General features: G+C 38.1%; 1 pseudogene; it reads left to right on the top strand.

Annotated features, from left to right (window-relative positions):
• Window positions 1–21,855, top strand: part of LOC108466201 (small ribosomal subunit biogenesis GTPase RsgA 1, mitochondrial-like) — a 62,886-nt pseudogene that overhangs the window by 34,639 nt on the left and 6,392 nt on the right.

Below are 21,855 nucleotides of genomic sequence, written 5' to 3'. Positions count from 1 at the left end.
ATGCACCTATCTAGATTTAGTTCAATTTACCATGCCATAATATGGCTTCAAAAACAAACATATATTTATATGTATAAAACCAACCAAAATTAAACTTATAACCTCATTTACAATCAAACCACAAAATAACTATTATTTAGACACCCTAGGTATATGCTGACACAAAGGATAAACATCACCACTGTAACACCCCGTTCCCGATACCGTCGCCGGAGTCGGACACGAGGGGTTCTCAGACCAACTCTCATGTGTCACACAGACTATTTTTCACATTTCCAGTCCAGCTGGCAAACTGCGTCCCTGTCACCTTAAAAATCATATCTCAAGTTCCAGAACTCGAAAACCAGTTCTGTAAATTTTCCCCGAATTTAGACTCATATATCCATCCGTGGATTTATTTCTAAAATTTTTGGTTGGGCCAATTGGTACAGTTTATTAGTTAAAGTCACCCCTGTTTTGGGGTTCGACTACACTGACCTTTGCGCATTACGACCTGGATATCATCTCGTACAGAGCTCCAATGCTCATGCCGTTTGTTTCTAATGAAACTAGACTCAAAGGGGAATCTATGCATATAAGGCATGACTTCTAATTGTTTCTGGATAATTTATGGTAAATTTTCAAAGTCGAAACATAGAATCCAGAAACCGTTCTGGCCCTGTCTCACGAAATCTTGAATATCTCTTAAAATACAGCTCATATGGTCGTTTCGTTTCATCCATATGAAAATAGACCCATCAAGCTTCGAGTACGTAATTTTTTTTAGCAATTAATTCCACTTCTACTATTTTTAGTGATTTTTCGATCTCATATCACTGCTGCTGTCCGCAACAGTTACTGCAGTAGACTATGCCAATTTCATGAATCCTTCCTTAGCCTTACTAATCATCCATCATACATGACACAAATTATGGCCACCTTATCAAAATTTAAGGTTTCTAAGACTCGTGGCTATAGGTTCTAGCATCCCACTCAAACGACCACATAGGCCATTTTCACATGGCTTAAAGTTTACAACCCAAAATTTAACAAAACAAAATAGCCCATACATGCCAAATGTTCTCCTAAGTTGACTAAGAAGACAATACCAAAATTGCTCGCCGATGTGATGACTTCTTGACGGTTCCGAGCACCCAAAAGGAGACGAGTCCAAGAAACCTAAAATGGGTGACAAGAAAACACCGAGTGAGTTTATAACTCATAAGTCATAAGCATTCCACAACCATCCATTAATAAAATTATCATAAAATGAAATAATGAAACAAGGCCAAGTGTTCCAGCCATACCGAACTATACCATAGTTCCTTAGACCTTTCGGATCAATCTCATACCAAGTCATACATTTACATTTCATATACTATTCAATAGGATATTTGAAGCCATTTCCATACATCATTTCATTTCCGCAACAATCATGCAATCAAATGAACTTTCATCTATTCCACGATACCTTATTTACGGTAATGCAATTGAAATCATCACATAGATTTAAATCTTACCAACTCCACCCGAGCATGAACATAGCATCTATTAGCCATGAACTCAAGGTACTTACTCTTTCCGCTGTCCATACTCATCTCGATAAAGTCACACCTCCATATAAATATTCAATCGGAGATATGTGTAGAGTTCGCACACATAGTGCTTAATACTCAATCACGCACACTTAGTGCCATGTGATTCAAGCCAGCACACATAGTGCCATATAGTCCAAACTCGCACACTTAGTGCCATACATTACAAGCTCGCACACTCGGTGCCAATCTCAAATCACCGTACACATCTATTTCTCGCACACTTAGTGCCAAGCAAACTTCCTACACATTTCACTATCTCTTTTACGTTCAACAATATCATCTTTTCATACACATACATTTGTATATATTTCATCTCATTAAACACAATTGCATAGATATTACAATCATTTAAGAAATATCAAATATATGCTTAATGACTTACCTTGTATTGGGTAAAATGGTTCCAACTCTGCTACTCGATGTTCTTTCCTTTGCCTTTGCTTGATTCTCCACCTCTAGCTTCTTGAGCTTAATCAATAAATTAACTAGTTTAACCGTCTTGCCACATATTTATACATGACATCAACTATACTATCATCATTAATTCATCAAATCACAAAATTTTATCTCATGAACATTTAACACTTAACATTTACCCCATCTAGGCCGACTTTGCTAGCACACAAGCCTTTGGCGAATGTCCTTGACCTATAGTCACCCAAAATTTCTTTGTTCTTTAAAATTCATCCAAGACCACATTCGCACCTCCAACTAATAATTTAGATACTCTCAAGATCATTCACAAGTACTATTATATATCACATTAAGCATTAATTATTTTGCAACATGAATTCTATAGCATGGCCGAATACTCATGCACATACACATATAACAACAAGAACTCAATGGCACAAAAATCTCCTTTTATTAAACATTCATCTCACTTCTCTTCATGCTTCATCACAAAAACATTAAAATACCAACCAAGAAAGACAACCTCCATGGCGAACTTCATCTCCATCAAATAGCAAAGAAATCTAAGCCATGGGCTAGGTAGGTTTCAAACTAACAACTAAAACATGCATGAATCTTAAGGAATGACATCAAACATACCTCAATCTAGTTGCAAGTATGGCCAAGCTTCTCCAAACCCCTCTCCCCTACTCACGGCAATACAAAAATTTGAGAAAGGATGAGCACTTTTTTTTGTTTTTCTTGTTCAATTCACGGCAAATGGGGGGCATCCATGCTCATCATTTTTTTTCAATTCTTTAATGCTAGCTTTTATTTTATGGCTTCCTACATACACCACTAACCTAACATGTTGGAAACATGTTCCCTTTGCCCATAATCTTGTCATGGCCGGCCACTATCCTTAGGAAATGGACTATTTGACATGCAACTCCATCTATTTTACTTCATTCTTTTACTAACCTCTTAAAATTAGCCACATATATTTAAATCCTTTCACATGAGTCCTTTTTCTTTCAATTCACGTTCAATTTAACTAAATCGAGAATTAAAATTCACACATGCATTATTTGGCATGGAATAAGGTATTTAAATGTTTTGTGACCTAGTTTTGTGGTCCCAAACCACTTCCGACTAGGGTTAAATTAGGGATGTCACAACTCTCCCCCACTTAAGAAATTTTCGTCCCCGAAATCTTACTGTAAATAGGCTCGGGTATCGCTCTTTCATAGAGTCCTCAAGTTCCCAAGTGGCTTCTTCAATTCCGTGTTTATGCCACAACACCTTCACCAATAGGATTTTCTTATTGCGCAACTCTTTTACTTCACGCATCGAATGCGAACCGGCTCTTCTTCATAACTCAAATTAGGTGAACCTCGACCTCGGATGGAGTGATTACGTGTGTCGGGTCGACCTATATCGTCAAGCATCGAGACATGGAAAACGCTGTGAATCCTTTCAAGCTCGGGGTAAAATTAATCGACGCCATCGCCCAACTCGTTCGGATACTTCATACGGACCGATGAACCTCGACTCAATTTGCCCTTACGACCAAATCTAAGCACCTTCTTCCGTGGTGAAACTTTGAGAAATACCTTGTCCCCAACCCGATATTCAATGTCTTTTCTTCTCAAATCCGCATACGACTTTTGGCGATCCGGCGCGACTTTCAAACTTTCACGAATTACTCGAACTTTCGCTCGGCATCCTTAATCAAATCAACCGAAGATTTTACCTTCACTAAGTTCACCAGAATAATGGGTACGGCATTTACGACCGTATAAAGCCTCGTAAGGCGCCATCTTAATACTTGATTGAAAACTATTATTGTGCGAATTCAATCAAAGGTAAATACCGCTTCCATGAACCACTAAACTCAAGGATGCAACATCTCAACATATCCTCGAGTATTTGAATTATCCGTTCGGATTGACCATCGGTTTGGGGATGAAAAGCGGTGCTAAATGCACTTGGTACCCAAAGCCCTTGCAATTTCTTCCAAAATCGCGACGTAAATCTTGGGTCTCTATCCGACACGATAGAAGTAGGTACCCCATGCAATCGAACAATTTGGGAGATGTATAACTCTGCCAACTTATCGAGCGAAAAATCCATGCGCACGGGGATAAAGTGAGCCGACTTAGTCAGTCTATCCACAACAACCCAAATCGCATCTTTCTTACCTGCCGACACTGGTAACCCAGATACAAAATCCATTGTCACTCGATCCCATTTCCATTCGGTATCATGATTGGTCAAGTAATCCCGATGGCACTTGATGTTTCGCTTTCACTTGTTGACATATCGACACCTTGAAACAAATTCGAAATGTCTCGTTTCATACCGCCACCAAAATTGGCGTTTCAGGTCATTGTACATTTTAGTACTACCCGGGTGGACTGACATTCGACTACTGTGAGCCTCGTCCAGAATCTTCGAAACAAGTTCCGAATCCCTCGGAATACATAATCGACCCTTGAACGTCAAGCAATCATTGTCGTCAATCTGAAATTTCGATTCCTCATTCGAAACACATTCGACTCGTTTAGCGACCAATTCAGCGTCGACCTTCTGAGATTCAAGTATTTGAAGAATCAATAACGGTTTGGCCTCTAATTCGACTACTAGCACCTCATCGGGTGAAACGGATAGGTGAGCATCCATCGTTCTCAAAGCAAACAGTGCCTTGCGACTTAAAGCATCGGCCACCACGTTGGCCTTTCCCGGGTGATAATCAATGATGAGTTCATAGTCTTTCAACAACTCAAGCCAACGTCTTTGTCGCAGGTTTAAATCTCTTTGAGTCATCAAATATTTAAGACTTTTGTGCTCCGAATAAATATGACACCTTTCTCTAAACAAGTAATGCCGCCATATTTTCAAGGCGAACACTATGGCTGCTAGTTCAAGGTCATGGGTCGGATAGTTTCTCTCATGCGGCTTTAGTTGTCTCGACGCGTAAGCCACAACTCGACCTTCTTGCATTAACACACAACCTAACCCAAACAAGGATGCGTCCATCAGATATGACAAACTCTTTACCGGACTCCGGCTATACTAGTACTGGGGCCTCGGTTAAACAGGTTTTTAGTCGATCGAAACTTTCTTGACAGCGTTCCGACCACTCGAACTTAACATCTTTTTGGAGTAGTTTCGTTATCGGTGCAGCTATCATCGAAAAACCTTTCACAAATCGTCGATAGTATCCGCAAGCCCCAAAAGCTCCTAACTTCGGTAACATTCCTTGGAGGTTTCCAATCGACTATGGTCGAAATTTTGTTCGGTCCACCGACACCGTCGCGGACACCACGTGCCCCAAAAGCTAACCTCTCTCAACCAAAATTCACATTTATTGAACTTTGTGTATAACTACTTATCTCGTAAAATTTGTAACACTAGCCTCGGTGTTCAAATGTTCGATTTCATCTCTCGAATAGACCAAAATGTCATCGATAAGTACAACTACGAACCGATCCAAGTATGGCCTGAAAATTCTATTCATTAAATCCATAAATACCGCAGGGGCATTAGTGAGCCCAAACGGCATCACTAAGAATTTGTAGTGGCCGTACTCGTTCTAAAAGCGCTTTGGGTATGTCCGATTCTTGGACCCTCAACTGATAGTACCCCGACCTCAAATCTATCTTTGAAAACACTGAGGCTCCCTTTAATTGATCAAACAAATCGTCAATTCGTGGCAACGGATATTTATTCTTTATCGTCACTTTATTCAACTGACGATAGTCGATGCACAATCTCATAGTTCCATCCTTCTTCTTCACAAACAATACTGGTGCTCCCCATGGAGAAAAACTCGGTCGAAATAAACCTCTATCCGTCAATTCTTGCAATTGAACCTTCAATTCCTTTAATTCCGTTAATGCCATACGATACGAGGCTATTGAGATCGGCGTAGTACCCGGTATCACTTTGATGCCGAATTCCACTTCTCGAATCGGTGCCAATCCCGGTAACTCCTCAGGAAAAACATCTGAATACTCACAAACCACTGGTACCGATTCGAGTTTCCTTTCCGTCTCTTTACTCTCAAACACATACGCAAGGTATGTTTCACACCCTTTTTCACATATCTCCGAGCGGTCATAGAAGATATTATCACGGCACTCCTCTTAAATTAGTAGACTCGACCGGACTACCTCATTATTTGCACTCCTCAAATCAATGGTTTTCCTTTTGCGTCCACCACCGCATCATGTACGATCGACCAATCCATACCAAGAATAACATCGAATTCATCAAATGGTAGAAGTATCGATCGGTAGAAAGGATTCTCAAATTATTAGGGGCATCTCTTGCACACTTTATCAACGAGTACGTATTAACCCAAAGGGTTTGACACTCGAATTATTTAACTCAAGAGACTCAACGGTAGAGTCTTCTTGGATGCTAAGGTTTCACATACATATGAATGAGTAGAGCCAGGTCAATCAATGCAATCACACTAGTATCAAAGAGAGTGAAAGTACCGGTGATAACGTCGGGGAGGATGCCTCCTCTCGTGTGCGGATAGCATATGCTCTAGCAGAGCACGAGTCTCGGATCAAACAACCGTGACGAGACCCTCTCGATTACCACCCGACCTCCTGAAATCCTCGGGGTCTACCTCTAGCCGTCGTCCCACTAGATCTTGCACCTTGCATCTTATTCTTCTCATCTAGCTCCGTGCAATCTCTAATGAAGTGGTCCTTCAACCGCATCCATAACAGCCCTATTAATGACTTACCCCAACATTCACCTATGTGTCGTCTTCCACATTGGGGCATTCGGCTTTTCTTGACGATTATTGCCCACACTAGCTACCGAAGTAGCTCGTGAGTCCATCGATGGTCGTGCTCTAATGGAAATCCCCGCAGTCGCCCTCGACTTATTTGTGTCCTCTCTGAACTTCTTTACAGCCGAAAATGGAGCCTTGTCCGTCGATCTTTTACGATAATCTCTAGCTTCAAATTCAGCCTTCCTCTTCTCCCTTCCGAGCTCTTCCGCCTTGCAGGCTCGTTCAACTAGTGTTACAAATTCTTTTATCTCCAAAATACCCACCAAGAGCTTTAACTCTTCATTCAATCCTCTTCAAATCTTTTGCACATAGCAACCTCATCAGCCACACACTCCAGAGCATCTTGACTAAGTCTTACGAACTCATGTTCAGATTTAGATACCGCCATACGACCTTGCTTGAGCTCCAAGAATTCCTTACGCTTTTGATCGATAAACCGTTGACAAATGTATTTCTTTCGAAATTCGTTTGGAAGAAATCCCAAGTAACTTGTTCCTTTGGGACTATGGAAATTAAGGTCCTCCACCGATAGTAGGCTAAGTCTCTTAACAAAGATATAGCACACTTAAGACATTCATCGGTGTGCATGACAGTTCATCAAACACTCTAATGGTGTTATCAAGCGAACTCGGCCCTTTCGGCATCATCAAGAACTATGGCCTTAAACTCCTCACCCCACGCTTCCTAATCAAGTCCATAGGTGGTTTACTCACCTCACGAATCAGCAAATGATGGCATTACGGGCTCTTGGGGTGGATTATTTAAATTTGGGAATGGTTGGACAATGGGATTGGTTCGGGCATATTATGCGACCCACTCATTCATCATGGTGAAGAAGGCTTGTTTCGCCTTCATCTTGATTATTCGCGGATGACCGAGGCTCAACAGCGGTGTCCCTTGCGCAGAGCAGCCGCTACACTTTCAACGTCATCCGCCAAGGGTCTCTACCCGGGTTCCATTTGCTAATCAAAACAAAAATTTCAACCGTCAGAAGTCATCACATTTTTAAGCACTAACACATTGGCATGTATAGCTAGACTCACACGCGCTACGGTAGTCCTAGAACCGACTAAACCATAGCTCTGATACCAATAAAATTGTAACACCCCGTTCCCGATACCGTCGTCGGAGTCGGACACGAGGGGTTCTCAGACCAACTCTCATGTGTCACATAGACTATTTTTCACATTTCCAGTCCAGCTGGCAAACTGCGTCCCTGTCACCTTAAAAATCATATCTCGAGTTCCAGAACTCGAAAACCAGTTCCGTAAATTTTCCCCGAATTTAGACTCATATATCCATCCATGGATTTATTTCTAAAATTTTTGGTCAGGCCAATTGGTACAGTTTATTAGTTAAAGTCACCCCTATTTCGGGGTTCGACTACACTGACCTTTGCGCATTACGACCTAGATATCATCTCGTACAGAGCTCCAATGCTCATGCCGTTTATTTCTAATGAAACTAGACTCAAAGGGGAATCTATGCATATAAGGCATGACTTCTAATTGTTTCTGGATAATTTATGGTAAATTTTCAAAGTCGAAACATAGAATCCAGAAACCGTTCTGGCCCTGTCTCACGAAATCTTGAATATCTCTTAAAATACAGCTCATATGGTCATTTCGTTTCATCCATATGAAAATAGACCCATCAAGCTTCGAGTACATAATTTTTTTTTAGCAATTAATTCCACTTCTACTATTTTTAGTGATTTTTCGATCTCATATCACTGCTGCTGTCTGCAACAGTTACTGCAGTAGACTATGCCAATTTCATGAATCCTTCCTTAGCCTAACTAATCATCCATCATACATGACACAAATTATGGCCACCTTATCAAAATTTAAGGTTTCTAAGACTCGTGGCTATAGGTTCTAGCATCCCACTCAAACGACCACATAGGCCATTTTCACATGGCTTAAAGTTTACAACCCAAAATTTAACAAAACAAAATAGCCCATACATGCCAAATGTTCTCCTAAGTTGACTAAGAAGACAATACCAAAAATTGCTCGCCAGTGTGATGACTTCGTTGACGGTTCCGAGCACCCAAAAGGAGACGAGTCCAAGAAACCTAAAATGGGTGACAAGAAAACACCGAGTGAGTTTATAACTCAAGAAGTCATAAGCATTCCACAACCATCCATTAATAAAATTATCATAAAATGAAATAATGAAACAAGGCCAAGTGTTCCACCATACCGAACTATACCATAGTTCCTTAGACCTTCGGATCAATCTCATACCAAGTCATACATTTACATTTCATATACTATTCAATAGGATATTTGAAGCAATTTCCATACATCATTTCATTTCCGCAACAATCATGCAATCAAATGAACTTTCATCTATTCCACGATACCTTATTTACGGTAATGCAATTGAAATCATCACATAGATTTAAATCTTACCAACTCCACCCGAGCATGAACATAGCATCTATTAGCCATGAACTCAAGGTACTTACTCTTTCCGCTGTCCATACTCATCTCGATAAAGTCACACCTCCATATAAATATTCAATCGGAGATATGTGTAGAGTTCGCACACATAGTGCTTAATACTCAATCACGCACACTTAGTGCCATGTGATTCAAGCCCGCACACATAGTGCCATATAGTCCAAACTCGCACACTTAGTGCCATACATTACAAGCTCGCACACTCAAGGCCAATCTCACACCGTACACATCTATTTCTCGCACACTTAGTGCCAAGCAAACTTCCTACACATTTCACTATCTCTTTTACGTTCAACAATATCATCTTTTCATACACATACATTTGTATATATTTCATCTCATTAAACACAATTGCATAGATATTACAATCATTTAAGCAATATCAAATATATGCTTAATGACTTACCTTGTATTGGGTAAAATGGTTCCAACTCGGCTACTCGATGTTCTTTCCTTTGCCTTTGCTTGATTCTCCACCTCTAGCTTCTTGAGCTTAATCAATAAATTAACTAGTTTAACTGTCTTGCCACATATTTATACATGACATCAACTATACTATCATCATTAATTCATCAAATCACAAAATTTTATCTCATGAACATTTAACACTTAACATTTACCCCATCTAGGCCGACTTTGCTAGCACACAAGCCTTTGGCGAATGTCCTTGACCTATAGTCACCCAAAATTTCTTTGTTCTTTAAAATTCATCCAAGACCACATTCGGCACCTCCAACTAATAATTTAGATACTCTCAAGCTCATTCACAAGTACTATTATATATCACATTAAGCATTAATTATTTTGCAACATGAATTCTATAGCATGGCCGAATACTCATGCACATACACATATAACAACAAGAACTCAATGGCACAAAAATCTCCTTTTATTAAACATTCATCTCACTTCTCTTCATGCTTCGTCACAACAACATTAAAATACCAACCAAGAAAGACAACCTCCATGGCGAACTTCATCTCCATCAAATAGCAAAGAAATCTAAGCCATGGGCTAGGTAGGTTTCAAACTAACAACTAAAACATGCATGAATCTTAAGGAATGACATCAAACATACCTCAATCTAGTTGCAAGTATGGCCAAGCTTCTCCAAACCCCCCCTCTCCCTTACTCACGTCAATACAAAAATTTGAGAAAGGATGAGCACTTTTTTTTTTTGTTTTTCTTGTTCAATTCACGGCAAATGGGGGCATCCATGCTCATCATTTTTTTTTCAATTCTTTAATGCTAGCTTTTATTTTATGGCTTCTTACATACACCACTAACCTAACATGTTGGAAACATGTTCCTTTGCCCATAATCTTGTCATGGCGGCCACTATCCTTAGGAAATGGACTATTTGACATGCAACTCCATCTATTTTACTTCATTCTTTTACTAACCTCTTAAAATTAGCCACATATATTTAAATCCTTTCACATGAGTCCTTTTTCTTTCAATTCACGTTCAATTTAACTAAATCAAAGAATTAAAAATTCACACATGCATTTTCACATATATTTGGCATGGAATAAGGTATTTAAATGTTTTTGTGACCCAGTTTTGTGGTCCCGAAACCACTTCCCGACTAGGGTTAAATTAGGGATGTCACAACCACATTTGAGTTCGGGATCATTGTTGGATGCTAAATCGGCGATCAAAATTAAGTACCTAACCTGCGCACGAAAAACAAAATCGTACGCTGAGTATAAACTCAGTGGTATTTCTATAATCTGAATATTTAAAGATAAGAAATTAAAAATATACAATTTAAATATAAACATATATTAATATTTAATTATTACAATAACCATATCATATTTCATTTGTTTAACAAATTTCTCAATTCTCATACTTGCTATATAAATAGCTTTTCACAATTTATTTCACATTTCATTATACAATTGCAATATCCATTCCATAGTTATTTCATGAGTATATAACTCATATATTCCATATATTTGCAACATATTTCACATTCTATTTTCAATACACTATTTCACTTCTATTTCTCATACTGTACGGGCCCAAATTTTCTCGGCCCATTATTAAGAAATAAAACCAAATAAAGTCCAAGTTTTTAACAGTCCATACATGCCCAAAATTTTACAATTTGACCCAAAACTAGGTCAAGCCCAAAATAGCCCAAAGCTGAACATTTTCAACAAAAGAAAAAGGGTCAGGAACCCTAGTAGCCTTGCGCTGCTCCCCACGTGCCTCACCAGCACGTTCAGCGCCCGAGGCCTGCCCATCTCAGGCCAAAATGACAAAAATCCAGAATATCTGCCTCCATTGACCCCTTTGCGCACCTGTAAAAAGAACAAAAGAAGAAACACGACAGGCAATAGAGCAATAAACAATAAAAGGAATAGTAGGCAAATAATAAACAATGTATGTTCTCGGCTATAAAAGCCCGAGACCAAGAATGTAAAAGGGGGGATTTTTGAATACAAAAAACATTGTATTTCGCGGACTATTAAGCAATCAAAAAGCAAAAAATCAAAAAAGAGGTTGATTTTGAATCTCGTTTTCTCCCTTTTTTTTTTCTTTTCGATTTCCTTTTATTTATTTATCTATTTTCCATTTTCAAATCGATTTAAAAAAAACTAAATAAAGAGAATAAGAAGGAAAACTCACCTGCCCCCTTTGTGCATCGTCATCACCGGAGGTTCCCTCCATCATGAAGGCTTCGGAAACCACTCGGGTTTCCGTTCACTCCTCAAAATAGGCGCACGAGAGGTCGAAGAGGTGTGGGTCGAGTCTTTATTCCCCCTTTTTTAGGGTTTTCACCCTTAGGTTTAAGTTGATTTTTGAAAGAGGGATAAAAAGGGACTTGCGTTTGGGTCTGAGATTTTGAGAGAATTTTGTGAAGGTTTTTTTTTAAATGATGGGCTAAATTAATTTTGGAGCAAAAATTTTGACTTACATAGCTCATACATACGGCGCCGTTTTGAGGTTTAGACTCAGAGGCCAAAACAACGTCGTTTTGGCCTTTGACTCGTGACCCGATCCATCCCCCTCAGGATCCGCGTGTTTTTGCGGTAAAGGTATATTTCCATAATCGGTCCCTCCCTTTTGCGCCGACATTCAATTGCGCCTTGTTTACATTTTTTTTAAATTATCCCTACACTTTGCTCCTAAACTCAACTTGATCCGTGACTAAACGCCGCGTTTTATATTTTGGAATATTTATGATTTTAATCCCCGTATGTTTGCGTGCATTGTATTATGGTCCTTAATGATGTTTTGTAGTTTTATTTGCTTGTAAATTATTCTTTTCACTTTATTTTTATTTCAATCGGGTCATTTTTAAGTTTTTTTATTCATTTTAATTAATTCTTTATAAATTTATTATTTATTTTAATATATATTGTTGGAATCATTATTCGATTTATTCTTGAACATATATTTATATTTATATTTACTTTTAAATTTATTTATATATAATATTTCTTTTTAAGATCCTATTTCACTACACATATTTTTTTTAAATATTCTCATCTATTATTATTTTATATATGTATTATTTATTTCACTTTATATATTAATGTTTGATAAGCCTTATTTGAATTATGTTATGTAATCATTGATCTTATACTATATAAATTGTTATTCATATATATTATTTTATAGATTTTATATAGCTGTATTTATATAATTTATGTTAAATTTTTTATATGTACAGAATTTGTTTTAAAACTCTTACATGAGCATACATTTTAATTTTTATGTGCATAATTTATATTGTATTTTGATGTATAAATTTTGGTTTTAAATTGTTTGTGTAGCACTAATTTTAAAATTTCTTTGTATGATACTTGTTTTGAAGTTCATTTATATGTTAAACTTTATATTTTATGTATTATTTATTTTTAGTTTATTTATTTTATGATTTATTGCAAATTTTTGTATATATTATTTGATTATATACATATAATTTAATTACTTTTAAATTGTTTGTTTTACATTGTCGATTTCAAGTTTATTTGTTTTAACATTGCTTATTACCTTTTAAAAGTTATTTTAAATAGATTTTATTTAATCATTATTTAGAAACGTTAAATAGTGTATGTGGTAAGATTATTATCATTGGGCGTGTTTTGGTTTTCATGTTTGTATTTCTCAATAATTTGTAATATGTTATCCATGTATATTATTCCATGTTTGTAATTTCGCCTTTCATTCATAATCGCCGCATTGCAATTATCAACTTATTGATCCAAAATTCATGATTACATTTCATTTCAAGTCAAATTAATGTATTTTGGGTCGACTTTATAAAACAAAGGCGATGTTTGATGTTTAGAAATTCGAGGGATCGTGCCCTAATGTGTTGGGCTTCGATCTTTTATTTGTCTAAATAATCAGATTTTCCTTTTAAATTTTGTCCGCATTTTCTAAGCTTTAAAACAAAAGCGATGGTTGGTGTTTGGGAATTCGGGAAATCATGCCCTAATGTGCTGGGTTTCGATTTTCTGTTTATCAAATAATCAAACATCCGTTTGAAATCCCGTCTGCCTTTTTCTTCAAAAAAAGGCAATATTTCATGTTTGGAAATTTCGAGAAATTGTGCCCTACGTGCTGGGTTTCGATTTATCGTTTAACCGAACGACCAAATATCCTTTTAAAATTTCAATGCATAAGTTTTAGAAATTATGAGATGATTTTGGTATCGAAGGTTCGAACTGTCGTGTCCTACGTGTTGGATGTGATATTTTATTTCTTCGAAACAAGAGAATCTTAATATCCACTTCAAGTTATCCAAACATTCATAAAGAGGGATCGTATTTTAAATTTTATTTTAAAATCTTTTCAACTTTTGACTTTAAGACGTTAATTAATCGATTAGGTACCAATTTTGGGCGTGACGAGGGTGCTAACCCTTCCTCGCACGTAACCGACTCCCGAACCAGTTCTCTCAAGTTTCGTAGACCAAAAATGTCGTTTTAGTAAACTAAAATGTTTTATTAAAACAAAGGTGATCTGATCACACCTAATAAAGATCGGTGGTGACTCCCAATTTTCGTTTTCTTTTCAAAATATAAAGTCGGTCCCTTTTTTTTTAAAAAAAGGTTTTGACAGCTTGGCGACTCCACTGGGGAACCAAATAAGTGAGTCAAGCCACAAGTTGGTTAATTTTTGTCTTTTTGTCGAAAATTAAAAATTTGGTTTTAATATACGATCCTTTCATTGCATTTCATCCATTTTGTGTTACGATCTTCATCATTTTATTCATATTTTCTTTATTTATTTCGAGCTTTTTGTATATCCCTTCACATTGCATTGCATGACCACACGGTTACACCCTATTAAGTGGGAGTGAGAAACCACCTTCGTGAGGTTTTCACCTACGTGTAGGATAGTGGATCGCTTTCGGGATACATCTGTACCTATGTCTTCGTGAGATTTTCATCTCCATGCAGCCATAGGGAAATGTATTCCCCTAAACTGAACTCGGTCCATACGAGCCTATATTGGGTGAGGATCGAGAAATCTGCTGGTTCAGGTACCCTTACTCTAGAACCGAACCACATATAGAGAGACTTAGGAGCCTACCCTAGGTAGAGCCATGCTAAACCCTAGTGGTCACCCAGATAAGTGTTCTATTTTGTTGTTTATTTCTTCTATACTAACGTATTTTGTTTTGTTTTTTCTATGATTACATTGCATTACATCATCATACAAAGAAGGTTTTGATTCATATTCGATTGCTAATTAGAAGAGCTTGTCATGAGAAAATAGATTTCTTGATAAAGTGGATTATAAGACGGTTGTTTGAATATGGTCCGAGTAAACAACAAGAGAAGGCTGATAGTTCATGAAGGAATACACGACTTTGCTTCATCGCCTGAGGATTCAAGCTAACAAAGATTAATCGAGAGCCGTCATGTCTTAAAGAAGCTAACGAGTATCGCGGGGATAAGTGACCAATGAGCCGCAGTCCAGATCGAGCAGAAAGGAAATAATAGAGACATCTTTTGGAAAATTCGCAAAACTCGACCATAACATTTGGATATTAAGAGGAGATATGTGTCTTTTCCTGGAATATGAGGGCAAGGCTGCATATTTAATAGAGTAATACAAAACTTTGTTTCATTGCCCAAGGATTCAAGCTGACAAAGATTATTCGAGAGCCGTCATGTCTCGACTTTCTTAAAGAAGCTGACGAGTATCGCGAGGATAAATGATCCATGAGTAGCGACCTGAATCAAGCAAAAAGGAGTTAATAGGGACATTTTTTTAGAGAATTCAGGTGTCTTTGCTTGGAATATGAGAGAAAGGCCGCATATGTAATCCGTTTTATGTAAAGTAATTTGTTTTCTAGAAAAATTGTTTTAATGGAATTGTATTCAGAATCAACGTCTTTCTTTCTTTTGCATTCCTTTCATGCATTTGCATTGCATTGCATCATTTGCATTGGATTTTCACAAAAAGACCCTAATTAGGTAAAATTATTTCAGTTAACCTAGGAACCGACAAAGGGTCAAACGACTAAGCATCTTTACAGTACATGGAAAAGATAAAAGATATGGATCAAAGATTGAAAAGACTTGAACGACTTCAAAGAGATATGCAAGACCAGTTACAAATCCAAATACAAAACCAACTGGCAAGGATCCAGCAAGATATGAGGGACCAAATGCTAGAGTCCCAAAAGAATATGATGAATCAGTTGTCCCAATTATTGACTAAAGGGCTAGAAAAAGGAAAAAACTCCATGATCAATGCTGGGGAGGACAATGAGGAGCCTCTGTACCCTCCGGGTTTCACCCCAAAAAATGATCAGACATGTCCACAAGGTGCACCTACTGCTATCAGATCCCAACATCAGACCGGTACCTCAGCACCCGTAAACTACCTGACGGGCTCAGTTTTCAATCCAAGGAACAGTCCAACCAATCATGTAGTTCCGAATCTAGACAGAATGGAAGAAATAGAAAAAGTAAAGGTTAAACTGCCGAAACAACTCGAAGATCTATACAAGTGGTTGGAGGAAAAACTTAGAACAATGGAGAATACTGATTACCATTGCGCGGTTGATGCCAAAGATCACAGTTTGGTTCCAGGTTTAGTACTCCCGCCGAAATTCAAGACTCCAGAATTTGAAAAGTATAATGGGACTAGTTGTCTTGAAGCTCACATCATGATGTTTTTCCGAAGAATGACAGGTTACGTTGATAACAATCAACTGTTAATTCATTGCTTCCAAGATAGTCTGATTGGGTCAGCTGCAAAATGGTACAGCCAACTAAGCCGTGCCAAAATTCATTCATGGAAAGACTTGGCACAGGCTTTCATGAAGCAATATGGCCACGTGACAGACATGGCGCCCGATAGAATTACACTGCAGAATATGGAAAAGAGGCAAAATGAGAACTTCAGGCAATATGCCCAAAGATGGAGAGAGGTAACGACACAAGTCCAGCCACCTCTTTTGGAGAAAGAAACTATGATGCTTTTCGTTAATACTTTGAAAGCCCCGTTCATTACCCATATATTGGGAAACGCTACCATGAGCTTCTCAGATATAGTAATGTCCGGCGAGATGATTAAAAATGCAATCAGGAGTGAGAAGATAGATGTGGGAGAAAGCGCTAAAAGGTCAACCCCGAGAAACAGCGAAAGTGAAGTGAACATCATGAGCATGCCTTCTAAATTGGTCAATGTAGGCCAGCCGAGGATTGCAACCACTAGCTATCAAGGCTCTTCAAGGCAGGAATCTAACTCGAGGCCGAATACAGAAAGGCTCCGGCTTACACCCATCCCAATGTCATATAAGGAGTTGTATCAAAATCTCTTTGATGTGCATGTTTTGTCTCTGTTCTAATCAAAACCTGTGCAACCTCCGTTCCCAAATTGGTATAATGAGAATGCTCAATGCGAGTACCACGCGGGAATAACGGGACACTCAATCGAAAACTACACTACATTTAAAAAGTCGGTCGAAAGGTTCATTGAAATGGGAATTGTGAAATTCGATGATTCCTCAAAACCTAATCGCTCTGACAATGCAGTAAATGTGATATTTGAAAGTGAGGGCAAAAGAGCTGCGATACCTTGAACAAGTCAAAAGCCTGGAACGAATATTGGAGAATCTGAATGACATATCTGAAGAGGGAACCGGGGAATAAAAGTTTCCAAACCCTTGCATACTTAGGAGTGTTTTGAACAATGGGACTGTGGAAGAGATCCCTTTATTTTAGAGCTAATCTAGAGTAATATTCAAAACACGCTTGTTGCTTTAAGCCTAAAAGCAATAAGAATCCTTTTGTGAAATAGGCTTGTGCCCAAAATCTTTATTTCAATAAAATGCATCTTTTTGAACAAATATTCTTTTATTTGTTTTTCCATTTCATACTGTGCAAATATTTGTTCTTAGATTCTTTTGTTCTTTGGACTTTCTCTGGAAAATTCATTTATTCTTCATTCATGATCATACCATACAAATAATCATCCTTAGAATCATTTATTCTTTGGCATATGCCTTCAATAGGTCCCCAGATATCAACGACATAAGCGATGTTGCTATTGACCCAAAATCTCCTTTTGAGCGAGATATGTCTTGAGGGATCTCAGGACTTGGAAGATGACAGAGATTGTAACATACCTCCTGATTTGTTAATGATGGTAGAGTAAGATGAAAACAGATCCTATCTTACAAAATTCAGTGGACAATAAGCCTAGGACAAGAGAAAGAGGCAAACATCGGAGTCTGCATCATCAGAAAGATAAAGCGAGACATTATTGATTCGTTCCAAGAATTCAAAGATGTTTTCACATGATCGCATCAAGATATGCCTGGGCTGCTAAGGCCTATGGATGCCAAAAGGGGTCCATACGAGCGTCAGAAGGACACATGCTTATGGTCTTACGTCAGCCAGACTAATCATGAGGATTCGAGCACTGCTGATCCACCATGAAAGGGGATTGTCTCAGTCAAGGCATGAATGTCAAACGGAGGAAGACAAGACTTTTATGCCACCTCAATTTCTTCACAAATTTTCTATATGTGGGGCATGGATATTATGGGGCTGATCTCGTCAAAAGCTTCTAATTGATATCAATTTATCTTTAGGGGTCATCGATTACTTTGCGAAAAAGGTAAAAGTTGTTTCATATGCTAATGTCACTAAGTCGACAGTCATCAAATTCCAAAAAAAAAAGGAGAAAAAAAAGGTGCCAACAAAGAATGCTAGAAAAGATCATGTCTAACACAACTGCACAATGTCAAAAGTTTGTGGTCTGTTCAAAGATTAGGCGCTATATTACAGTGCGGCAAAGGCAAAGGCAAAGGCAAAAAAAAAAACCAAAACTAGAGATCATGAGGAAGATGACCAAGACTTGTAAATATTGGCATGAGAAGTCACCATGTACTCTCTATGCTCATCGAACGTTGGCCAAGACCTTCGCCAGGGCAGCATATTTCATTAGTTTATGGGATAAAAATAGTTTTGAAGAAGAGATTCCTTGTCTTTGAGTCTTATCAGAGCTGAAGTTAGATAAGGAAAAACGGATCTAATCCTAATATGATCAGTTGAATTTGAAGAAAGGAGGTTAAAAGCCATCTATCATGGTCCAATGAGCGATGTGAGCTTACGATTAAGAGGTTCATTCTAGAGAATTCCACGAGAGGAACTTGATATTGAAGAAGATCCTTCCTATACAAAAGGACTTTAGAGAAAAGTGGATGCCAAACTGGGAAGGACCTTATGTAGTAAATAAGGCATATTCTGGAGGGGCATTGATGTTAACCGAAATGGATGGCAAAGATTTGCTCATATCGATGAATTCAAATCCAGTCAAGGAGTATTCTACCCAAATAGAAAGAGGCCAAGGTGAAAACTCGCAAAGGGCGCCTTGAAAAAAAAAAGGAAAGGCCATGGTGAAAACCCGCAAATGGCGTCTTGAGACTAAAGGGAATTTGAATTGAAAACCCGAAAAGGGCAGCTCAAATTTGGATCAAAGTAGGGCATACAGTAGTCTTGCTATGCCTGAATTAATAATGAAGAAGTATGCTACGTCTTGAGGCATTAACAAAGTACTCCGAATCCCCTAAACACAGATTGAGCTCAAAATAGTCTTCAAGAAGCTAGTACAGAGAAGCTTAAACTGTGATATCTGGGGCACCTAGCTTCCATTTTACCCATTTTGAATTTGTTATCTTTGATTACCTTATTCTTTTCAAGATATGTCCCAATAAATTTCCTTCTTATTGCATTGCTATCTTTGATTAACTTATTCATTTTGAGTTAATTTCATTCTTATTGCATTTGCAATCTTTGATTAATTTATTCATCTCGAGCTATGCTCCCAATCAATTTCCTTCCGGTCCATTGTTATGATCTTTTTTAAGCATTTTGCATTGAAATAACGATTAGTGGACCAATAATACTTTCACAAAAAAAGTTTTGCATATTACTCTGAAGCTTCTAAACAGTATAGGAACCTGAAACAGGACCATTATTTAGAACTCATCAAGCCTAAGTGTTGGAAATATTTGAAAAAGAGGAGTCTAAAATTGTGGCTATCTCTCCAGATTCTTTGTTAAAAGATTTTAGTTGCACGAAAAAACAAGATATTGTGTCGGTGACGCAACCTCGATGAATAATGAGCAATGTCAACCCAAGTGTAAAAAGGGTCACTATCGGGAAATGAAAAATGATACTCTGTATTCATGCAAATATCAAGCATATACATCTAGTCATTACACCCAGGGAATGATGCAACAGATCAAATTGATTGAAAATTATACAAATCCTATACATTCAAGTTACAGCAGAATAAATAGTGAACCTTATTCCTCTGAAGTTGCAGTAGAAGGTACACACTCTATGCCCCAGAAGATATAGCAAAAAGGACTCTGAAATTACAGTGGGCCAAGCTTGCTGAGAGGGTTGTGATTGTTTCTTTGGGTTTTCTGTCAAGAATGCCAGTTGAACAAGATGGCAGCATAATACATCAATAATAAGGCTCTGATGAACAATGAGCAATGATATATTAAGCCTTTTTTTTTAAAAAAAAAGGATCATTTTCATTTCTGCATTCATATATCATTCATAACACATCTAGTTAGGAGCATTTGATTCATTTCGATCATAGCATCCTAATTATTTGACATAAGCATCACATCTAGTTAGGAGCATTTGATTCATTTCGATCATAACATCTTAATTATTTGGCATAAGCACAGATACATGAAACCGATTCTACAGATCATGTCTCTAGAGAACATCGTAGTAACATCGGTGAATTCACAACCTTATCTCTCTGAGGTAGCAAGAGAGTAGGTTGAAGAGTGAAGTCTTATCTTCCTAAAGTAGCAAGGAAGCAGATTGAGGATGGACCATCCTATCTCCCTAAGCAGTAGTGGAGTAGGCTGAAGATTGTAGATCGAAGCCACTATCCTATCTCCCTAAGCAGTAGTGGAGCAAGTTGAAATCAACAATTCTTATCTCATTGAAGTTTCAGCGGAGTAGATCGAAGCTACAAATCTCTTCTCCCTGAAATGGCATTGGAGCGGCTCGAAACCATAGTTTGTATCTCCTTGAAGTTCCAGTGAAGAAGATCGAAGCTACAAATCTCTTCTCCCTGAAATGGCATTGGAGCGGCTCGAAGCCACAATTCGTATCTCCTTGAAGTTCCAGTAGAGTAGATCGAGGCTACAAATCTCTTCTCCCTGAAATGGCATTGGAGTAGACTGAATATACCAATCCTACCTCCCTGAAGTTGTAGTAGAGCGGATCAAAGATAGCAAATCTTATCTCTTTGAAATTGCAATAGAGTAGAGTTAAAGCTATAAACCTTATCTCCTTGAAGTTGCAGTGGGGCAGGTTGAAATTACGAGTCCTATCTCCCTAAAGTTGCAGTGGAGCAGATCAAAGATGGTGAATATTATCTTCCAGAAGTTGTAGTAGAGCAGATTGAAGCCACAAACATTATCCCTCTGAAGTTGCAGTGGGGCAAGTTGAAGTTACAAGTCTTATTTCCCTGAAATTGTAGTGGAGCAGACTGAAGAAAGCATATCTTATCTCCTTGTAGTTGCAATAGAGCAGATCAAGCTATAATTTAAAGCTACGAACCTCTAACAGGTTAAAGCTACGAGTAATTGCAGTGGAGTAGATCAAAGCAACAGTTCCTATACCTCTGAGGATGCAGTAGATTGGAATGAAGCTATTTGAAGAAAAGAGGCGCCAAGAGAAGTTGAGACTCAGCAGGTCCAGGCAAAATTGGCCCTTTTATAGTCTTTGCTTCATTCCCGTTACACGACAATGAGCAAAGAGGGGCAGCTGTACGGGCCCAAATTTGCCCGGTCCATTATTAAGAAATAAAACCAAATAAAGTCCAAGTTTTTAACAGTCTATACAAGCCCAAAATTTTACAATTTGACCCAAAACTAGGACAAGCCCAAAATAGCCTAAAGCTGAACATTTTTAGCAAAAAAAAAAAGGGTCAAGAACCCTAGTAGCCTTGCGCCGCTCCCCACGTGCCTCACCAGCACGTTCAGCGCCCGAAGCCTGCCCTCCTCTTGCCAAAACGACAAAAAGCCAGAATATCCGCCTCCATTGACCCCTTTGTGCGCCTGTAAAAAGAACAAAAGAAGAAA

The sequence above is a fragment of the Gossypium arboreum genome, chromosome 2 (assembly GCF_025698485.1).
Source record: "Gossypium arboreum isolate Shixiya-1 chromosome 2, ASM2569848v2, whole genome shotgun sequence".
NCBI classification, from domain to species: domain Eukaryota; kingdom Viridiplantae; phylum Streptophyta; class Magnoliopsida; order Malvales; family Malvaceae; genus Gossypium; species Gossypium arboreum.
This window is presented reverse-complemented; position numbering and strand designations above follow the sequence as displayed.